General features: G+C 41.0%; 1 protein-coding gene across 6 annotated transcripts in view; it reads right to left on the bottom strand.

Moving 5' to 3' along the window:
- The window catches only part of BACH2 (BTB domain and CNC homolog 2), a 363517-nt gene that overhangs the window by 146243 nt on the left and 193259 nt on the right, over nt 1-24015 (bottom strand). For 2 of the 6 annotated variants that reach the window (XM_027603995.2, XM_027603996.2), the window contains one exon: nt 4799-4947. The exons of the other annotated variants lie outside the window; for them this stretch is intronic. The gene's annotated coding sequence lies outside the window, so the exon portion shown is untranslated. The remainder of the gene's footprint in view (nt 1-4798; nt 4948-24015) is intronic. 6 annotated transcript variants of the gene reach the window in all.

Below are 24015 nucleotides of genomic sequence, written 5' to 3'. Positions count from 1 at the left end.
AGGGGGTGAAGTGGGGGTGGGGAAATGTGAAGGTTAGTTAATTCGGGGTTCTGGTTAGTTGGGTTCCAGGTAGCTAAGCCATCACTAAACATGAAGTCAGTGTCTGGAACCAGGCAATTTGATTCCTAGGAAACATGAGAGCCTACAAGGGGAGCCCCCAAGGGTCTACCTTTGTTGGTATTCTCTACCTTATGTCATTCCACCTGGGAGACTTGGTTTGGTCGTCTTCTCTGGGGGAAACCTGTGTCAGTGTGTCCATCTAAAAATCATGGTCTCTGAACTCATGGGGCTGAATCTATTTTGATTTGATTCTATAGCCATGTCATTTCAACTCAAGCTTACGGTGCAGGCAGCCACATGTGGATGTCAAGGATGAATAAACACTTGTTCTTCTCTCCCTTTGACTTGCTGCCCTGGATTTTCTTTTCTATAAAAACCTTTAATTCCAGTTTCTGATATCTTAGCAGCTCAAACCTTTACTTGGCCCTGTCTCCATCACCTAGAGGGTTTATTTCTAAGCAGGTTTGAAAAGTCTGGGTAGGAATGATGGGACTGACTCATACATATTGTACTTTAACACTGACGGCTTTATTTTCTCTCTTTCTTGATGATACCTTTTCCTTAAACCAAATACATACATACACACACACAAATAATCTTGGTTATTCCGATTATTCCTTCCTCCTTCCTAAGAGGGAGTGGGATAATTTAGGACAGAGGTTTCTGAGCTTTTTGGAACTATAAGTCCTTATGCACTGCTCTTCAGGAATTACAAGCCCTGGTCAGACCCAAGGGCAGGCCCTGAACGTAGTACAGGAGGTCTGAAGAAAGCCTGGCTACTGGGTCTCATGAGAATCTGCTGATCGTTCTCCAAGTCCAGCTTTCAAGAAACACAGAATAAAAAGCAAAATCTCCCCAAAGTAGGGCCGGAAGAGACTAACCTAGTAATAAATTCAATCCTGCATATTCCTCACAGAACTGCAGGACTCACTAAACTGTCTGGCGATTTACAGCTACACTAACACCTAAAGTGACAGTGATTTGGTGATGAGAGGTAAATTATATTTCATTTGGAGTCTGTAAAACAGGCCTTATAATAATCTGAGGCCCCGTTGCAGGCGAATTATTTGCTATTAATTTTCTTCCATAGCTTTCCCTTTTTTCTACTAGGCTTCAGTTGGTGGCTATATTATAATCAAGTCCACATTCCCCGGTTTGTGCCTCAGCGTCCACCACACTGATGAAGACCTGGTATGTGCCCCAGCGATGCACACAGTGCCATAACCCCGTGCATTATGGGGCACTGTATACTTGGACTCATTCATGAACACACGATTCAGATGAACTGAGCAGTCCCATTACAGGAGCACAGGTAGGTACACACTCCTCCATCACAATGAAACAGCTTTCCTATATGTGTCAGTGGCATTTGGTAGCGATTACAGCTGTTTATGGAAAATTGCTCTGGTAGTTTCTGACAAACGTGTCCTTGCCCTGAGAGGAAACCCATCCCTGAGACTGAAGTACACATTCCGTAGATCCCTTGCCCTTGCCCAAGAGGTGAGGGGAAAGAATCAGGGCTGAGGGAGGTCTGAGGGACACAGCCATCAATTCTCATGCCACCCTCACAAACTATAACAACCTTGTCAAGCACTGATGAGTTGTTCTGCACTGCATTCTTGGAAGGAAAGTGAGCTCTGGTAGTCAGTTCAAAAAAAAAAAATCATTAATTAATTAATTATTTATTTTTACTGGGGTAAAATATATGTAACATTTACCATTTTTTTTAAAGATTTTATTTATTTATTTATTTGACAGAGAGAGACATAGAGAGAGGGAACACCAGCAGGGGGAGTGGGAGAGGGAGAAGCAGGCTTCCCGCCGAGCAAGGAGACGGATATGGGGCTCGATCCCAGGACCCTGGGATCATGACCTGAGGTGAAGGCATATGCTTAACGACTGAGCCACCTAGGCACCCCAACATTTACCATTTTTAAGAGTACAATTCAGTGGCATTAAGTACATTTACACTGTTGTACAACCATCGCTACTCTCCATCTCCAGAACTTTTTCATTTTCCAAAGTGAAACTACCCATTTAACACCACCTCCCCATTCCCCTCTGTTCCCAAACCTTGGCACCTATCACTCTATTTTCTGGCTATAAGCCTGACAACTCTAGACATCTCATATAAGTGGGATCATACAACATCTGTCCCTTTGCATCTGGCTTATCACATTTAGTTTCTTCAAAGTTCATCTCTGTTGTGGCATGTGTCAGAATTTCGTATCTTTTTAGGGCCAAATAATATTCCATTGTATGTATATGCCACATTGTCCTTATCCATTCATCTGCTGATCGACATTTGGGTTGCTTTCACCTTTTGGCTATTGTGGATAATGCTGTAGGAACGTCTGTCCAAGTCTCTGCTTTCAGTTCTTTTAGGTACATACCCAGAAGTGGAATTGCTGGATCATATGGTAATTCCATGTTTACTTTTTTTGAAGAATTGTCATACTGTTTGGTATTTAGTTTTTTTTATTAATAAACTTTATTTTTTATCTTTTTTAAGATTTTATTTATTTATTTGACAGAGAGAGGGAGATGCACAAGCAAGGGGAGTGGCAGAAGGAGAGGGAGAAGCAGACTCGTCACTGAGCAGGGAGCCCAATGTGGGGCTCGATGCCAGGACCCCGGGATCATGACCCGAGCTGAAGGCAAAATGCTCAACCAACTGAGCCCACCCAGGCACCCCAGTAAACTTTAGTTTTTAATGTAGATTTAGGTTGAGCGCAAAATTGAGTGGAAAGGAGAGAAGGTTCCCATGCCCCTTGTCCCCACACAAGCACGGTACTTTTACAGAGATGCTCTAGGTGCGCAGTGATGGCAGGGAGTGACCTAGGCAGGTTCTGCTGCATCTGGCAGGAGCTCTCGGCGCCGAGTCACCTGAGGCGAGTCCCCTGGGTGTCGGAACAGCCTTCTTCCCTCCCCAGCCTGTATTCATGAAACTGACTGACATTAAAGGTCATCCCTACAGGAAAACCTGAGGTGTAAACACGGACACTCACAGACGCCAAAGCAGGAAGGTGATTAAGGGGCATTTGATCCAACCTACTTCTTCCATATCCTGGTGAAGATGCTTCATACACTGAAAACCTCGCTTCCAAGAATGCTGTGCAGAATAATTAGTGCTTGACAGAGAGGTTATAGTTTGTGAGGGTGGAGTAAGAATACATAATTACATCACTCAACTCTATCAGCCCTCTTCACAGCACTGTTAGGCTTTGGGCAGTGCCCAGAAGACAGCTCTGGATTAGTTTCTTACAGAACTCTTTCACACCTTTCATCACACACTTTTTTTGCCTAATTTATCTGATTCTGTGATTTTCATTTTAAATACACGCACTTAAATCGATAACCAGGATTTTTGGCTCTGCCAATGGGTAGGCAATAGATAAGCTCCTTCATTATGTCTGCTTTGGAACTGCTTTATTAACAGCGATTATTCTCAATTCTAATAAAAGAACTGTATGTTCTAAGAGCTACTCTGAATGAACATTTACCATACCAAGTAAAATGTTATAACACAATGCTATCCACAGGTTTAAAATGCCCAGAAATTTCTCATACATTTCCTGGACAGCATCACTCATCCTATTTTTATACTCACACCAACTCAATGAAACAAAAGAAAAATGTTTAAAATTCTTACAATGAAAGCTAGAAATATACAAAATGCATATATATTCATAGGCACATATGTACATTTGCATGTATGCTCACATATATCCAAATGCACATTTGTCGAGCCAAAATCTTCCACTTTTTTCCATTAACATGGAATAAATTGTTCTTGTCCTCAGTGGAGAGGTGATTGGCTTATTCCAAAGCTAACACTGATCCTCAAACTATGTCAGTCCCGAGAACTTAAAACCCCACAAAAACCCGATGACTTGGACTATTTATTAGAGATGCGCCTCTCTCCCCACATGTGTTTTGTAAATCAAGTCCCATCTAAGTGTATGAGAGGAAAGATAAGACTAGAATTCACTTTGAAAAGCAGCAATAGATTTCTCAACCTGGGAGAAAAAAGGATTTTCCCTTATGAGTATCTAAAAACATGATGAGCGTGCCCGTAAAAGGACTGTAGCTGTCATTTTCGCCTCATACAGCGCAGTTAGTCACCCTCGTTGAAATCCAAGGGCAAAGAATGACTGCTACTATTGACTCTAAAGTTGGCACAGAATAACGGCATCTACTTGGCTGGACTTTCAAATGTGACGGTGCTGAGAGGACCTTAAAACTCTCTTTTCTTGAGAGATGAGTCAATATATTCAGTAAAGCACTAAATAGCTTACTTTAGTGGCATTTCATACTGAATATTTAATACATTTTTCTCCCTTTGTCGCTCATCCTTTCAGTTACACTGGAATTAAAGCAGTGATTCTCAAAGTGGAGTCCCTGGACCACCTGCCTCAGTATCACCTGGAAACTTGTTAGCACAGCACCTTCCCAACCTGCCCCAGGTCTGCGGAATCAGAAATTCTGGGCATGAGGCCCAGCAAGCTGTCCTTTAACAAGCACTCCAGGTGATTCTGATGCAAGTTAAAGATCCACTGAATTAAGGAGCCTCCAATATGCAGATTCTAATCCCTGCTCCCTTCCTTGATTAGAATTTTCAAGATACTTTGTTAAAAGAAACGTAACCCATGCGGGTTTAGGCTACTTGCTATTATCACCTAAGAAAATTCTTACCATTGTTTGGTTTGAGGAAAGAGAAACCTTGGTCAAAACTTACATGTAATTTTTCCAGGCTCTGTGCTGGCTTCGAGTCTTAGGATGCAGGGAACTGGGCGAAGGGAGAGATGAGAAGGCTACAGCAATCCATTCAGGCATGGACCCCAAAGCTTTGCAGAGTAACCTTGTGACAGGTCAGTGAGTGTCCACCTGAATGGGGCGGAAGAGCTGTCCATTAGCAGAGGAAACCTTGCACCTTAAGGTTTCTCCCTCCCTCCTGCCATCCTGCTAACCATAAACAGAATATGATAAAATAGCCCATAGGATTAATGCCTGGGCTCAACCCTATTCCGTGAGTATTTCCTGAAGGTGAGCATCCCTAACTGGGGGTCTCTTTTGAACCCAAAAGCAGTTTGGAGATGGGTCAATGTCCAACCTCGTGAATGTTTTTCTTTCAAAAAACCAAAGCACCTTGGCTTAAGAGACACGTGTACCTGCAGTACCAGGAAGATGCAGGAAGCTAATGATAAATTCAGGAATTCTGACTGAAATGAGACGATTCTCTGATGCCTTAAATGTTTATTTTTAGTACTTTTTTCTGATGATAAATTGATACATGCTTATTGTAGAACATTTGGAAAATATGGAAAAGCATAAAGAAAAAGTACCAAGAAACAGACTTAGTTGTTGAGAATAAACCGGGGGGGGGGGTTGGCGGCGAGATGGGTGAAATAGGTGAAGAGGGTTAAGGAGTGCACTATTGTGATGAGCATCGGCGATGTATGGAATTGTTTTTTTTTTAAAGATTTTTTATTTATTTATTTGAGAGAGAGAATGAGATAGAGAGAGAGAGCATGAGAGGGGGGGAGTGTCAGAGGGAGAAGCAGACTCCCCGCTGAGCAGGGAGCCCGACGCGGGACTTGATCCCGGGACTCCAGGATCATGACCTGAGCCAAAGGCAGTCGCCCAACCGACTGAGCCACCCAGGCGCCCGATGTATGGAATTGTTGAATCACTATATTGTACACCTGAAACTAAGATAACATTGTATGTTAACTAACTGGAATTTAAATAAAATTTAAAAAAAGAAAAAAGATTAACTATAACCTCGGCACTGAAAAATCACCAATGATATTTTGTTGTATAGTTCCACAACCCCTTAACTGAAACTCCTGAGCTTCAGAAAGTTTCAGAATTCAGAATTGTTTGGATTTTAAAACTATTTTGGTGCAACAACCATTTATCACATAATATTCCATCAGGGTCTGGAGCAGCCATATTTCATAATATTTCTGCAGCAAAACAGATGCATATTCTTATTAAATTGGATAAAACAGAATCTCACATTAGTTCCGGCCAGGTATTTTTACCAAAGAAATTACAGAAAAACCCCTTTTGATTTTGGAATGCTTTTGGATTCAGAATTGGGAATAAAGATTGTGGACCAGTATTCTTTTCAGATACACAAAAATACTCAGAGTTTTCTCTTTTTTTTCATTTTTTAAAAAGATTTTATTTATTTGAGAGAGCGAGAGAGCACAAGCAAGGGGAGAGGCAGAGGCTGAAGGAGAGTGAGAAGGGGGCTCCCTGCAGAGCAGGACCCTGGGATCATGACCTGAGCCGAAGGCAGACGCTTAACCGACTGAGCCACGCAGGTGCCCGAAGAATTTTGTTTCTATTTTTCATTCAATGTTAAACGACTGTGAGCATTTCCCCAAGTTATTAAAAACACTTCAAAAATACGTTTTTCAATGTCTATGTAATATTATATCCCCAAAAAAAGTTTTATGTAATGATTTCATTTTGGGAACTATAGTTTTTGTTGTTGTTAATGCAAATAACACTGTGAGGGACATATTTGAATATCACATGGTCTGAATTTCTGAATACTAACTTAGGTATATCCTAGAAAAAGAATTATTGGGTCAACTGGTTTGATCTTTAAGGGTCTTGATGATTTCCCAGAAAAGCTATACCAATTTACACTCCTAACAGCATGAGTGCCTGGTTAATTTGTTTAATTATCCACATTATCATAGGCATGGAAAAAATACACTTGTATCTCAGACATTGTAACAAAGCTCTAATCAATGATAATCATACTTAGGAGATTTTATTTTTGTTTTTCTTACACAGAAGACAGTGAACAGCTCACTGTCTGTCACATAACAAGAGAGAATGGGATTAATATGAGTTTACCATCAAGTGGAACCTCATTAAAGCAGACTGAATCAGATCTGAGCAATGGAGCAGTTGTCACTCGTCCATAGGGTCTTAACTTGGAAAAAGGTATGGGGGTGGGTATGGAAATAATTCACACATCATCATGGGAAGACAAATGATCAGATGCTATTTATTTGTGGGCTGATAAATTCTGTTTCTAGGCTACTGAGGACTTGTGTTTCTCTTCCTTTTGGTGTTTTTGTATTTCTTGGACATTTTGCTGCTACTCAGCATGGCCATTAGGGAGAAGAAAGAGATGTGAAGACAAAATCAAATCAGACAAGCTCATAATAATGAGCGCTAACCCTTATGAGTGCTTACGATGTGTCAACTCTGGTCCTGGGTTTGTTGTGTGTGTTCTCTCATTTACTGTGGAGTGCACTGGTTTAAAAACTGGCAGCTGCAAAATTTGTAAGTATGTGCTCACTCATCAGTCACCCTTCTACCCTAATAAGTTTGGAGGAATTAGAAGTTTGGAATTTCAAAGACCTATTCAAGCCTAGGGTCTTATTACCATGACTCCAAGTCTGGTTATAAACCACAAACTTTACCTTTATGTTTTTTTGATCAGCACCCCCTACAGCATCTACACAACGCAGGGGGCGGAAATGACATAAATAAAATCCAAGAAAACTCTAGATAATAATAAACACTTTGAAGGTCCTATATGTACAGGAGGGAGGCCATATCTCTTAGAGTATGATAGGAGTCTGCTCTGTAACACAAAACAGGGTACATGCAGAGAAGACACTAAGATACACACATAATATATATTTCAAAAAACAAACACACAAACACATTCTTCCCAGATGCGACTATAAATTGGTAACGATAACGTCAGGACTTACAACCTCAAGTTTCTTTCCATTTATAGCTTTGTCTAATAATTTTTCTTTCTCTTTTCCCTTTATATTTATTTAAACTTATAGGATAATTGGTGTAGAGAATGCCATCATTTTTATATGCTAATAAAAGAAAACTGAAGAGACACTTCTTTATTATATAGAATGAAAATAACATCACTCTTTTCCTTATCTATAACTCAATTTCTCCATAGTAGAATGTAGTATATTCTATAATATGGCTGAGGTTCAGAGAGAGAAACAAAGAAACACACACAAGAAATCCCATTTTATTTTGGGAGTGTGTCAAGTTGATCTTCCCAATAATCTTATCTTAGTAAGGGATGTTTCTATCAAAATGATCAAAAGACCAAAAGACAAAAGATGTATCAAGAAGTGAATCATTTCCTTCACTGTGGCATCTCTTTATAATTTAAATAACATTCTCCTGACAGGTAGGTGTCAAGTGAGTAGAATGGCTCCTACATGATTTTTCTTTGCCACAATCATATATGTAGCTAATTTTCTAAGTATACTAGGACTATAGGATGTGAAAAATAAAAGCAGTAATAGAGGAAATGACCCCTCAAAGAACATACTTTGTTTTTCAAAAATGCCTAAATGCTTAGGGGAAAATACAAAAAATAAAATAAGCCACCTACTAATAACAGAAATGATTACAAGAAGCTCTTTATATACTCAAACTGCACAACTAACATTTCTAAAGCTAATTACAAATTTGGATTCTCTCATTTTAAAAATACACTTCGAAGCAGCCCACTTCTGTTTTAATGCTGAACCAAAGTCTGTGCAATTGGCACATTATCAAAGTAAAAAAAAAAATGCATCGTTTGAACAAAGTTACCACTTTCAATGTCACTAAATCTTGAACTGCAAAATACCACAAGCTAAAAACTAGTAATACCATGTGGTTATGTTATCTTACATTTACAAAAGAATTTATAGTTTCCCAAACCCTAAGAGACTGAGACCTCTGTTATCACAGCAGCTTTGTTATCTTGGGGAGGTCATTCGCTGCCCCCGAGCCTAACACCTCTCACAGGTTCTTGGGAGGATGAAATGAGAATGTATACAAAAGGGTTTTTGCAAACTATAAGACAGATGTAAAATGTGGGGTATCATTATTCTTTTTACTAGCAACTCTCTGAGGCATAAAGCTATTAATCCTCATTTCATAGCTAAGGAAACTGACAACAGGAAGATGTAGCAAAAAAAAAAAAAAAAAGTACCAAGTTAGGAGATTCAAGTTTTATCTCTAAATTGGCCACAAACTGGCCGGGTGACTCTCTGTGACTTGTTCCTTCAGTAAAATGAATGGGTAGGATGAGATGATTTTAAGGTCTTCTTGAAGCCAATGGTTCTGTGATTTGGGACTCAGCCATGGTGGTGATAAGGCCTCCCTTAGAAAAAGTCTTTGGGAGCAGTCCCTCCTGGAGGCTAAGTGCAGCACCCATCAATCTGAGGCCTCCAGTGCTGGGGTAGGGGTTCCCTGAGCAGTCTCCCAGCCCCCAGGATGGGACTGGCATTAGCTAACTCATTTTGCTGGATTAAGGGGAGGGTGGAGGACACTAGCTGAATGGCCAGGGCCTCTGGGCCACAGGAAGTAGGTACTGGAGGAGCCTGAAACATCAGCTCTTTATTAATTGGTACAGATATTTCACATACTAACTGGTATAGTCAAGTAAGTCTGTATCACCATAATGTCAGTCTTGCTAACAGCCCCACTGTTGTTTGGCTTACAGTTTCAAAGCGATAGCCAGCCCCCTCTGTGGGCCACCCACCTTCCTTGACTGAATTCCTACAGTGTTGGGGAGAGAGACGTGAAAGGGCTACATTTGGATCATGAGTACACACCATGGTCACACGGGAATTTCACTTTAAAAAGATTGGAGCCACCAACTTAGGTCTCTACTAATGATATTCTACCAGCACTAACACAACTTTCTGTGATGATGAAAATGTTCAGTATGTGTGCTGTCCAATATGGCAGCCACCAGCCACATATGGGTATTGAGTACTTAATACTCAATAAGTGCAACTGGGCAACGGAGGAACTGATTTTTAATTTTAATGTATTTAAATTCAATTTAAATAGCCACACATGGTTACTGGTTACCTTATTGGACATTGCAGCTCTAGGCTGCCTTACATACCAGTTTTCTTGTACATACTTCAGACCCCAGAAGCCCCCTGGCCAACACCCATTCAGGAAGTTTTTACTGGCCTTCTCCTGGGTGCTGGGAACCATTTAAGTGTCTTAAAACAATGGTGAATGAGAGCAATGGACACTTCCTGCCCTCATGGTGTTTCTCAGCTAGACTGACTTCTGAAGACCTCACAAAGCCTTGAAGTGGTTCACAGGACTGTGCTTAGGAAAAGGTGGGTGAGTAGATATGGTAATGCTACACTAAGCATGAAAGCACAGCTTTTTCATTTCTTCATAGTTACTGTTAGAGAAGCTGGGGGAAAGTTTAAAAAGAGATAGTTGAATGATTACTATTCATTCACTTACAAGTAAAGTAACATATCCCAGATATGGGAAATTATCTGTAGTATTTCCCTCTTGCACAAACATAGATTTACTTAAGAGAAAAAGTCAGAGGGACCTGCATTCTTAAGCCTAAGAAAAAGTAAATGGTATTTAATTACAGCAACAATCATAAAAGTGCAAGTGGATCTCGAGCTGCAAGCAGCAGGCAAGGGAACATTTATACCAATTAGCAGTGAAATGATCAGGTTTTCTAGAAGGTACCTCTTGTATAAGTGAGGCTGATTGCATCTTTGTCTCTACAATTCAACTTCTAGCAAAGATTTTCTTAGTGGTTTTAATGGGATGTGATGAGCAAAACCTTGTTTGCTTTTCCCCAGGAAACTACAGGTGGAGGTATTTTTATCTACATCGCAAACCTAACACTAACAACATAAATTCTAAGAAACATAAAACTGGTTTGGTTTAATGCTTTTCCAATTTCCAAAACTGCCTCCTCTGTCCTTCTGTTGTCAATTCTTCCCTATCCTCACCACCTCTTCTCACCTTACTGAAACTTAGAGTGATACAAAGAGAACAAAACAAAACATTGAGAATTGGTTTATGTTAAGGTTCTTGTTTGAACCTGAATCCTGGTTTGCCTAAATTTAAAAGGACAAGGGACATCATACTCTGGGATACAGGGTTTTTAAGTTAATTCTCTCCACTGTATTATCACTTGAGGCAAAATACTCACTGAGCAAAACAAGTGGGTTTTGCTCAGTATCCCAGCAGGGCTGTACTTGGATGATACCATCGAGCCAACCTGACCTCCCAGCCTTAAAATGCCACTCTGGTCCCCTGCCCCAAGTTGGACTACTGATTTTGGGGGCTAATAAAGGACTCTAACACATCTACACACACACCCACAGGCACATTCCCATCACTTTTTCTCTCTGGATTGAGTAGAAAGATAAATTACAGTGCTGGGAAAACAAAGCAAAAAGTTCAAAACTTAGTTCCAAAAGTACAAAATGCATTTAGAGACTATCACCTGTAGAAAAGGTCAAATCTCAAATGTTCCAGTGGCCCCATGCTACATAAAATACTACTAAAAATTTGGTGACAGCTTTAGCAATAAACATGTAAACTGAGAGTGGCCCTGGCATCCTTATTCATACTCAGAAACACTAAATAGAGCAGTCACACACCATTTTATGGCCAGAAGGGCTTTAAAAAGAAAGGGGTTAATTTTTTGGAAACTACAGAGATGAATTTTTAAAAACTACATTTCAAGCAATTTAAATAGTCACTTGTATATGGCAGAAGACCTTTGAATCATAGATCTTGTGGCTTTTGTGTTTTGCTCTACTGGCATGGTAAGGTGATGTAAGGAAATGTGCTTTTTTTTTTACTACAACACAGAAAGACGCAGCCATTTCAGACAGGATGGAGAAAATTAAGATGAAAATGTCTCTGAAAGTTTCCACTTACACATTTCAGGTGCTGGGACCAAGTTATTCTGGTTGGAGAACGAAAGCTAGAAAATTCACTTCTTTGATATTCAACATGTTTATCTTCCCAAAATATCGTGGTTTGTCCAGATGTTCACCTCTCTTATAAGAAGATGGTGCTATTTCAGAACCACTTGCCATTGACAATTCAGAAAAGAAAAAGCCAAAAAGAAAACGAGTGTTGAAAATACACAACCTGAAATACTTTGGGGGTTTCTGTAGGCTTTATATTTAAAAAAAAATACTGGCCTGTATTTACACATAATCGTAACAGTAAGTTCCATTTGCTGAAAACTTCTGTGTGCTGGGAACTACGCTAGGAATTTTACAGGTATTATTAGCTCGTCTGCCAGATGAGAGAACCATGATGAATGAGAGAACCATGGCTCAGAGAGGGTAAACGCCTTGGCTAAGGTCACACTGCTGGAGAGGAGATGACATGCAATCTGGATCCATGTCTGCCTGACTCTAAAGCCAACCCCTTTCCTAAGCAACACTACCATCCACTATAATTTGGGGAGACTACATCCCTCTTCCCAAAGGAAACATGATCAATCTTCCACGGGCTACCAGTAAAATGTCAAAGTAACCTGACAAAGCTGCGGGTCCTACAGCAATTTGATTATTTGTATAAAAAGAATTAATTAACTTGTTAGTACTAAAACGATTATATTTTACACATTAAAATTAAATTAGAATTAATTAGACTTAAATAATTTTTTTCTATTGCAGTTTCTTTAAATAAAAGTACTACCGGGTAGCTTATTAAAAAATGACCCAGATCATTCTCTAAAGGTGAATTAAAGCACAGGATACCTGTCCTTAGTCATGGGACACGGCAGTGAAAACACCACATGAGGAATCTCACTCTGGGTCTCAATCTCAGAAGAGCATCACTATTCTTGGCAATGCCCAAGCAGAGAATGCCCGAAGCAGGCTCTGATGTGCCATTTAGGGTTCAAGTACCATATTTTCCATCCTTATGTCAAAGATCATCCATGAAATCACACAGTCAATGACTAAGTTCATCTGCAAGAATGCAGATGTGTATGCCTGCTGGGGCTTCCTGTCAACTTAGTGAAGGGCAGTCTCTTGAGAACTTGGATGGGCCAACAGTGTCTTGACTTCTCCCAGGTTCTATATTTGGTCTAGGCTATTTGCTTCCTTCCCCTTATCTGAGAACTTCAGCTCTGCCTGTGCTCACTTATCAGCCAGAAAAACCTGCAAAGTCCTACCCCTTTTGGGAACTGCAAGTTCCTGTTGCCCTCACCTGTCAGGGGCAGGTGCCCCTTGACTTCCAAGCTGCACAGGTGTGGGTGCCAAGCGAGTCTCACACAAGGCAAGGTGTTGGTGGGCTGTCCTCAAGCGAGGCTGGCAAGGTCCACATAGAGCTCACTGCAGGTCTGAGGGCTGCAAAAAAGTTTGGCCAAGGACCCTGAAGACAGGTGAGGCATATGTTGTTCAACAGGGGCATGAAAAACCATTTTAGGAAAAGGCAATATCATTGACCCACTTGTTCCAGCTAAAAAACTAAGAATTAGAATAGATTTCTTAGCTTTTCCTCTCTCCCTTCCTAACATCGAATCCATTAGCAAGTGCTGTTGATTCTACCTTCAACTTCTATCTCCAGTCTGTCTACCCCTCTCCATCTCTCCTCCCGTAAGGCACCATCATTTCTCACCTGGTCCACTGCTATTGTCATGGTAACTGGCTTCTGTGTTTTTAGTTTCCGCTTGGCACTGAGTCCCCAGGATCACCCCAGGTTGGATGACTTGCTGGGAGGACTCACGAGACTCAGCACATAGTTGTACCTACGCTTGGATTTATTCCAGCCAGATCTCATCTGCTTTCAGCTCAGCAGGGGTTGACTGGAGACTCTGGCCACACACCTGCCTGCACCGTCCCCCCCGGCTGCCATCTGCACCCTCAGAATCCTCTTCTTCCCCTACATGGGCTGTGTTTCCTGCTGCTCTTTCCTCACAGGACAAACTCAGCTTCTCTCTCTGGATCTCCAGTCTCTACGTTCCTGCCACCATCGGCCTCGTGTAAAAATCAACTGTGCTGAATCTTGCTGTGGTCATACACCCTTCAGTGAATCTGGGGCTGTGGCTCTGAATCCCACGGTACCCACTGCTACACGGCACGCTCAGAGTCAACTCCAGTCTTGCTGCAGCGTAGGCACTGCACCCATCCTGACGCCCACAGCCAGGCTCCTCACCCCAGCCCTCTGTCTTGGGCCACCTCAATCCTCTCTCCTTCTCATTCCCCTTTCTAAGCTTACGATGATTCTTTGCAGGCTGAGGAAAAGAAAAAAAATAGGGAGCCGAGGAGAGCGAAAGTCAGAAGTGGCAGAAGCTGCTGTGTGTAAACGCAGGGGACAGTGGTTGTCCCGATGGATCTGACCTATTTTTGTTTCACAAAGCATGGATCAGCAGGCTAAAAGAACCTTGGAGATCACGGAATTCCACCTCCTCCTTTTTTAAAAATTTTATTATGTTATGTTAATCACATACATTACATCCTTAGTTTTAGATGTAGTGTTCCATGATTCATTGTTTGTGCATAACACCCAGTGCTCCGTGCAGTACATGCCCTCTTTAATACCCATCACTAGGCTAACCCCTCCCCCCACCCTCTCCCTTCTAGAACCCTCAGTTTGTTTCTCAGAGTCCATAGTCTCTCATCCACCTCCTCCTTCTACTGATGAGGAAACTGTGGTGTGAGGAGAGCATGGGAAGGGGAAAGCAGCATTTAGGGAGGGCTTATCATCTGCGTTGGATACAAGTCTCAGGTCCCACGGCTGGCGAGTGAGGCGCAGGGTTGGAACCATATGCTTTTGCCTATTACTTACACACTAATATCACACAGAGGAAAGGGCTTATACTTAACATATAAAGATACTTGGAATTCCCATCTCAAAAGGTAAATGGTTTTCCTTCTGTATCATCCAATATGTATTTTTAGTGCAATAAGACATACAAAACATAAAAGTTACATTTTAATCATCTTGAAGTGTACAGTTCAGTGGAATTAAGTACATTAATTTTGCTGTGCAACCATCACTTTGACTCATCCAGTACATTTTTAAGAGTATTTTCTGGGGCGCCTGGGTGGCTCAGTCGGTTAAGCGTCCAACTCATCTCAGCTCAGGTCTCGATCTCAGGGTTGTGAGTTCAAGCCCTGAGTTGGTCTCCACGCTGGGCGTGGAGACTACTTAAAAAAAAAATCTTGTTTTCTGCATAGTAAATTCAAAATGAGATTCAAGAATGCCCCCCCCCCCAAAAGAAGGAAAAGACAGAAAATAAACTTTGGGGGTTACATTTCATCTAACAAAACCTTTCACATATAGTAGGTTCTCTGTGACATATTCTCCATTATTCTCCCAGTCTTGAAACCAGAACTCTGAGAATGCTGGTCGCCGGGTGAAAAGGTAGCCTTTGTTTTCTTGAGGTTCTATACTAGTTGTATCTGCTTACAAAAATGTTATGCAACCCAGGAAATCACAGCCTTCCATGCCTCCTCCATAAAAGGACAAGTAAAACAGTATTTCTTGGAAAGACAGGCATTTACCAACGTGCTGCATCTAGATGGAGCTGTCTCTGCTGCTCCAGTCTGTTTCTAAGCAGGGTTTAAGAGTGTTGGCACAGAGCACAAAGAACGTCCCTCAGCTATGCAGCATTTAGTTCAATTCCACAATATATTTAGCAAGATTTCTTTTTTTTTTCCTTCCTTTCTTGGTTTAATGACCTCAAATGTACCAACATCCTGTCTTACCTAATCCCCTAACAAGTTCTATCAAATGCCAGGACAGACTCAGACAGCACTGCAGGCAGTGAGATCATTCACTAAGAATTCATTTTTATTCCAAAAATTAGGAGTGCCAGACCATTTCACACAATCTACCACACAGCCAGAAAATTAGCCTGGCACTTTCAGAGAACATCTAAACTAATTTTTTAAAACCTCCTCCTGCCACAGGTCCTTTAACAACCCAATGACTTTCTCCCCAGAGAAAGATGCATACACACAACGTATTTCCACATTCTGGGAGGGGGTCCAGGAGTCCCCTGTGAATCCAGACCCTAGGTTCATTTCTGCTAGAAATGAACTCTAAAAGAGTTCACTTTGTCTACAGCCTCAGTACTGGGTCCCTAGAGCATCCCAGGGTGACCTCCTTTGGTAACACTTTAGACTCGAGGTGAAAAGGACTTTTATTTTGGCTTCAGAAACATTCCCACCTGGCTTCTGGTTAAACTCACCATCGACATGGCTACGTCGTCTCTCACCAAGTCAGCTGACTGCTCTGGGGACACTCTTTTCTCTCAGTGGTCCATGACGAGCCTGCTCTACCCTCATGTTCCTGGGTTCTGTTCTTCCTTTTGCTGTCATGGATCCTGCTGTCCCCTTTCTCTCCCTGTCACTTTCTTTGTTGGCCCTCTGTGGCACTCTTACAACGAAAAAAATTAGACCTGACTGTTTTCTTTACCATAAAAGTAACAATCTCCATTTTGTATTTAATTCCTTTGCTTTTTCTCCAAAAGCATCCTTCAGCCTTTCATCCCTTCCGCCCCTGGGAACAACCAGCCCAGCATGCTGAGCAGCAGTCCCTGTGGTCTCTGTCCAGCCGGGGAAAGGGCTTCTCCACCAGGAGCAGTGTGGTGCAATAGGATGACAGTGAGCCTGAAGTCAGACAGATCCGAGTCCAATCCCAACTAGCTGGCTGACTGACTTTGGCCACTAATTTAAATAAAGGCTCAGTTTCCCAATAGAAAATAATAGGGATGAAAACAACTAACTTGTAAGGCTTTTTTTTTTTTTTTTTTTTTAAAGAATGATTAAATGAGCTGATATAGACACAGTTCCTGAGACACAAAATATGCCTGGCAGACGGTGGTTCAAATCCCCCCCTCAACTCTTCATTTATGGGGTTCAGCATACATTCTGCATTTTAGAAGCAACCCCAGCTTCTTTCTATTAGGTAGCTGGGACACATATGCTTGGAGTCTTAAGTATCTTTTTAACAAATTTATTGAAATATAATTCATATACCATGAAATCCACCGTTTTAAAGTGTGTAAGTCAATGACTTTTAGTACATTTATGGAGTTGTGCAACCATCGCTACTGTCTAATTTCAGAATATTTCACCACCCCTAAAAGAAACCCCACCCCCATTGGTGGTTATTCTTCATTTCCCCCTTCCCCTCAGCCCTTGGCAACCACTTACCAACTTTCTCTTTGGATTTGCTTATTCTGCACATTTCATGTAAATGGAATCAGTTACTATGTGGCTTTTTTTCTACCTGGCTTCTTTTACTTAGTGCAATGTTTTCAAAGTTCATCCACATTGTCGTATGTATCAGTATTTCCTTTTTATGGCTGAATAATAATCCACTGCAAATATATATCCTATTGTTTATCCGTTTATCAGTTAGTGGACATTTGAGTTGTTTTCATTTTGGGTTATTATGAATAATGCTGGTAAGAGCACTCAACTATAGTTGGATATAGGTGGACATATGTTTTCAATTCTCTTGGATAAATATACCTGGCAGAGGAATTACTGGGTGACGACTAATTTTATGGACCAATTTGGCTAGGCAATGGTACCCAATATTAAGTCAAACATATTTTAATATTGCCGTGATGGTATTTTTTAGATGAGATTAATATTTAAATCACTAGATTTGAGTAAAGCAGATCATCTTCCCATAATGTGAGTGGGCCTTATCTAATCAGTTGAAGGTCTTAAGAAAAAAAAAAAAACTCTGATCTCTCCCAAGGAAGAGGGAATTCTGACAGCTGACTGCCTTTAGACTTGCTCTGTAACATCAGCTCTTCCCTAGGTCTTCAGCCTGCCAGCCTACCTGCAGACTTTGGACTTTCCAGTCTCCACAATTATGAGACAATTCTTTAAAATAAATCTCTCTCTCTCTCTCTCTCCACACACACACACACACACACACAATCCTCTTGGTTCTGCTTCTCTGGAGAACTCTGACCAATACACTGGGTCATGTGGTAACTCTATATTTAACATTTTGAGGAACTGCCAAACTGTTTTTCAAAATGGCTGCACCATGTTCCAATCCCACCAGCAATGCACAACAGTGGTCTGGGTTTCTCCACATTCCCACCAACACTTATTACTATCTTTTTGTCTTTAGCCATCCTAGTGGGGGTAAAGTGGCATCTCACTGTGGTTTTGATTTGCATTTCCCCAGTGAGTAATGGTTTTAAGTGTGTTTTCATGAATTTGTTGGCCATTTGTGTTTGTTGGAGAAATGCCAATTTTAATGCTTTGCCCATTATTTAATTGGGTCATATGTGTTTTGAATGTTGCATTGTAAGAAGTGTTTATATATTCTGGGGGCGGAGCAAGACGGCAGAGGAGTAGGAGACCTGGATTTAGTCTGGTCTCAGGAATTCAGCTGAATAGGGATCAAACCATTCTGAACACCTACGAACTCAACAGGAGATCGAAGAAAAGAATAGCCGCAACTCTCTGAACAGAAAAGTGACCACTTTCTGGAAGGTAGGACGTGCGGAGAAGTGAATCCGAGGTGATATTCGGGAGGATAGACGGTGGGGGAGGGGGCCTCGGTTGGCCACTTCTGGCAAGTGATAGAGCCAGGGAGCACAAAATCGGAACTTTTAGAAGTCAGCTCCACTGAGGGACATCACTCCAGTGGCAAAGCGGGAGTGGAACCCTCGCGGGACAGTGTGGTCTCAGGACCCTCGGGGTCACAGAAAGACCGGGGGAGACTGAGTGTGGCAGAGCGCCCAGGTATCGGAGCGGGGAAGCCAGCTGCAGAGACGGAGCTGATGAGCAGGCTCTCAGCTCCGGGTTGCCATAAACTGTGATTGGCGAAACAGTCGGGCCACTGCTCCTCCAGCAGGGATCCAACAAGCGCCAGATCCGGGGAGACTCCCCTTCCTCCCCTGCGAGGAGCGGCGAGGGAGTGCACTGCAGGGATCTGCTGGGTTTGGAGACTCCACACCAAGTCGGGTGCTAGAGATAGAAACGCTTGGTCACAGGCCGGGTGAGCACGGAGTGCGGCCGGAGAACGGGGAGACAGGAGTGATTGACTGCTTTTCTCTGGAGGCGCACTGAGGAGCGGGGCCGAGTTCTCGGCTCCCCCGGGGCAGAGATTAGGAGGCTGCCATTTTCACTCTCGTCCTCCAAAGCTGTACTGAAAGCTTGCAAGAAACAAAAGCTCCCAAGAGCAAACCCGAGCAGATTGCTTAGCCCGGATGGGCAAGGGCGGGGCAATTCCGCCTCCGGCAAAGACATTTGGGAACCACGGCAACAGGCCCCTCCCCCAGAAGATCAGCACGAACACCCAGCCAAGACCAAGTTTACCGATCAATGAGAACGGCAGAACTCCAGCACTAGGGGAACACTGCACATAGAATTCACGGCTTTTTTACCATGATTCTTTAGTCTTTCAAAGTTAATTTTTTTAACTGTCTTTTTTTTTTGAATTTTTCTTTTTCCCTTTTTCAATCAACATATTAATCCCTTTTTTAAAAAAACATTTTTATTTTTCATTTTTAGAGTCATATTCTATCCCTTCATAGTAGTTGCCCTTATATTTGGCATATATATATAAGTTGTTCTCTCTTTAAAATTTTGAGATACATTTTCTTCTAACAGATCAAAATATACCCTAAATCTCTAGTGTATGGCTTTGTTCTAGTCTCCTGCCTGATCACATTCTCTCCCTTTTCTTTCTTTTATTTTTTAAAATCCTCTTCTTTAAAACATCAATTCCTTTTATAAAATTTTTTATAATTTTCATCGTTACAGTCATATTCCATCCCTTCATCGTATCAACCCTTATTTTGTACATATATAAGTCTTTCTTTCTTTAAAATTTTGGGAGGCACTTTCTTCTAACAGACCAAAATACACCCAAAATCTAGTGTGTGGCACTGATCTATGCACCAGCCTGATCATATTTGATCATATTCTGTTTTTTTGTTTTGTTATTTTTTTATCTTTATCTTTTTCTTCTCTTTCTTTTTTCTTTCTTTCCCTTTATTTTCCCCTGGTTTCAGGTCTTTTCTGATTTGTTTAGAGTATATTTTCTGCGGACGTTGTTAACCTGTGAGCATTTTGTTCTCTCATTCATCTATTCTCCTCTGGACAAAATGACAAGATGGAAAAAATCACCTCAACAAAAAGAACAAGAGGTAGTACCATCTGCCAGGGACCTACTCAATACAGACATTAGTACAATGTCAGACCTAGAGTTCAGAATCATGATTTTAAAAGATACTAGGCTGGGCTTGAAAGAAGCATGGAAGTTATTAGAGAACCCCTTTCTGGAGAAAAAGAACTAAAATCTAACCAAGTCGAAATCAAAAAGGCTATTCATGAGGTGCAATCAAAAATGGGGGCACTAACTGCTAGGATAAATGAGGCAGAAGAGAGAATCAGCAATATAGAATACCAAATGATGGAAAATAAAGAAGCTGAGAAAAAGAGAGATAAAAACTACTGGATCATGAGGGCAGAATTCGAGAGATAAGTGATACCATTAAGACGAAACAACATTAGAATAATTGGGATCCCAGAAGAAGAAGAAAGAGAGGGGCAGAAGGTATATTGGAGCAAATTATAGCAGAGAACTTCCCTAATGTGGGGAAGGAAACAGGCATCAAAATTCAGGGGGCACAGAGAACCCCTCTCAAAATCCATAAAAATAGGTCAACACCCTGACATCTAAGGGTAAAACTTACGAGTCTCAGAGACAAAGAGAAATTCCTGAAAGCAGCTTGGGAGAAGAGACATGTAACCTATAATGGTAGAAACATTAGATTGGCAACAGACCTATCCACAGAGACCTGGTAGGCCAGAAAGGATTGGCATGATATATTCAGAGCCCTAAATGAGAAAAATAAGCAGCCAAGAATACTATATCCATCTAGGCTGTCATTGAAAATAGAAGGAGAGATAAAAATCTTCCAGGACAAACAAAAACTAAAGGACTTTGCAAACACGAAACCAGCCCTACAAGAAATATTGAAAGGGGTCCTCTAAGCAAAGAGAGAGCCTAAAAGCCGCATAGACCAGAAAGGAATACAGACAATATACAGTAACAGTCACCTTACAGGCAATATAATGGCACTAAATTCATATCTTTCAATAGTTACCCTGAATGTAAATGGGCTAAATGCCCTAATCAAAAGACACAGGCTATCAGATTGGATTAAAAAAAAAGACCCATCAATATGCTGTCTGCAAGACACTCATTTTAGACCCAAAGACACCCGAGATTGAAAGTGAGGGGGTGCAAAACCATTTACCATGCTAATGGACACCAAAAGAAAGCTGGGGTGGCAATCCTTATATCAGATAAACTAGATTTTAAACCAAAGACTGTAATAAGAGATGAGGAAGGACACTACATCCTACTTAAAGGGTCTATCCAACAAGAAGATCTAACAATTGTAAATATCTATGCCCCTAACATGGGAGCAGCCAATTATATAAGACAATTAATAACAAAAGCAAAGAAACACATTGACAACAATACAATAATAGTGGGGGACTTTAAAACCCCCTTGACTGAAATGGACAGATCATCTAAGCAAAAGATCAACAAGGAAATAAAGACTTTAAATGAAACACTGGACCAAATGGACTTAATAGACATATTCAGAACATTCCATCCCAAAGCAACAGAATACACATTCTTCTCTAGTGTGCATGGAACAGTCTCCAGAATTGATCACATCCTAGGTCACAAATCAGGTCTCAACCGGTACCAAAAGATTGGGATTATTCCCTGCATATTTTCAGACCACAATGCTTTGAAACTAGAACTCAATCACAAGAGGAAAGTCAGAAAGAACTCAAATACATGGAGGCTAAAGAGCATCCTACTAAAGAATGAATGGGTCAACCAGAAAATTAAAGAAGAATTTAAAAAATTCATGGAAACCAATGAAAATGAAAACACAACTGTTCAAAATCTTTGGGATCCAGCAAAGGCAGTCCTAAGAGGAAAGCATATAGCAATACAAGCCTTTCTCAAGAAACAAGAAAGGTCTCAAATACACAACCTAACCCTACACCTAAAGGAGCTAGAGAAAAAACAGCAAATACAGCCTAAACCCAGCAGGAGAAGAGAAATAATAAAGATCAGAGCAGAAATCAATGAAATAGAAACCAAAAGAACAGTAGAACAGATCAACGAAACTAGGAGCTGGTGCTTTGAAAGAATTAACAAGATTGATAAACCCCTGGCCAGACTTATCAAAGAGAAAAATGACCCAAATCAACAAAATCATGAATGAAAGAGGAGAGATCACAACCAACACCAAAGAAATACAAACAAGTATAAGAACATATTATGAGCAACTCTATGCCAGCAAATTAGATAACCTGGAAGAAATGGATGCATTCCTAGAGATGTATCAACTACCAAAATTGAACCAGGAAGAAATAGAAAACCTGAACAGACCTATAACCACCAAGGAAATTGAAGCAGTCATCAAAAATCTCCCAACAAACAAAAGTCCAGGGCCATGTCGTTTCCCAGGGGAATTCTACCAAACATTTAAAGGAGAATTAATACCTATTCTCCTGAAACTGTTCCAAAAAACAGAAATGGAAGGAAAACTTCCAAACTCGTTTTATGAGGCCACCATTACCTTGATCCCCAAACCAGACAAAGACCCCATCGAAAAGAATTACAGACCAATATCCTTGATGAACATGGATGCAAAAATTCTCACCAAAATACTAGCCAATAGGATCCAACAGTACATTAAAAGGATTATTCACCATGACCAAGTAGGATTTATCCCTGGACTGCAAGGTTGGTTCAACATCCACAAATCAATCAACGTGATACAATACATTAACAAAAGAAAGAACAAGAATCATATGATCCTCTCAATAGATGCAGAGAAAGCATTTGACAAAGTACAGCATCCTTTCTTGATCAAAACTCTTCAGAGTATAGGGATAGAGGGTACATACCTCAATATCATAAAAACCATCTATGAAAAACCCACAGCGAATATCATTCTCAATGGGGAAAAACTGAGAGCTTTCCCCCTAAAGTCAGGAACGCAGCAGGGATGTCCACTATCACCACTGCTATTCATCATAGTATTAGAAGTCCTAGCCACAGCAATCAGACAACAAAAAGAAATCAAAGGCATCCAAATTGGCAAAGAAGAAGTCAAACTCTCACTGTTTGCAGATGATATGATACTTTATGTGGAAAACCCAAAAGACTCTACCCCAAAACTGCTAGAACTCATACAGGAATTCAGTAAAGTGGCAGGATATAAAATCAATACACAGAAATCAGTGGCATTCCTATACACCAACAAAAAGACAGAAGAGAGGGAAATTAAGGAGTTGATCCCATTTACAATTGCACCCCAAACCATAAGATACCTAGGAATAAATCTAACCAAAGAGGCAAAGGATCTGTAGTCAGAAAACTATAAAATGCTCATGGAAGAAATGGAGGAAGACACAAAGAAATGGAAAAACGTTCCATGCTCATGGATTGGAAGAACAAATATTGTGAAGATGTCAATGCTACCTAGAGCAATCTACACATTCAATGCAATCCCCATCAAAATACCATCCACTTTTTTCAAAGAAATGGAACAATAATCCTAAAATTTGTATGGCACCAGAAAAGACCCCGAATAGCCGGAGGAATGTTGAAAAAGAAAAGCAAAGCTGTTGGCATCACAATTCCGGACTTCCAGCTCTATTACAAAGCTGTCATCATCAAGACAGTATGGTACTGGCACAAAAACAGACACATAGATCAATGGAACAGAATAGAGAGCCCAGAAATGGACCCTCAACTCTATGGTTAACTAATCTTTGACAAAGCAGGAAAGAATGTCCAATGGAAAAAAAGATAGTGTCTTCAACAAATGGTGTTGGGAAAATGACAGCCACATGCAGAAGAATGAATCTGGACCATTTCCTTACACCACACACAAAAATAGACTCCAAATGGTTGAAAGACCTAAACGTGAGACAGGAGTCCATCAAAATCCTAAAGGAGAACACAGGTAGCAACCTCTTCGACCTCAGCCGCAGCAACTTCTTCCTAGAAACATCGCCAAAGGCAAGGGAAGCAAGGGCAAAAACGAACTATTGGGATTTCATCAAGATAAAAAGCTTTTGCACAGCAAAAGAAACAGTCCACAAAACCAAAAGACAACCA

The sequence above is a fragment of the Zalophus californianus genome, chromosome 7 (genome assembly GCF_009762305.2).
Source record: "Zalophus californianus isolate mZalCal1 chromosome 7, mZalCal1.pri.v2, whole genome shotgun sequence".
Taxonomy (NCBI): Eukaryota; Metazoa; Chordata; class Mammalia; order Carnivora; family Otariidae; genus Zalophus; species Zalophus californianus.
Note: the sequence above shows the minus strand (reverse complement) of the source record. Positions and strands in the feature narration are given on the sequence as shown.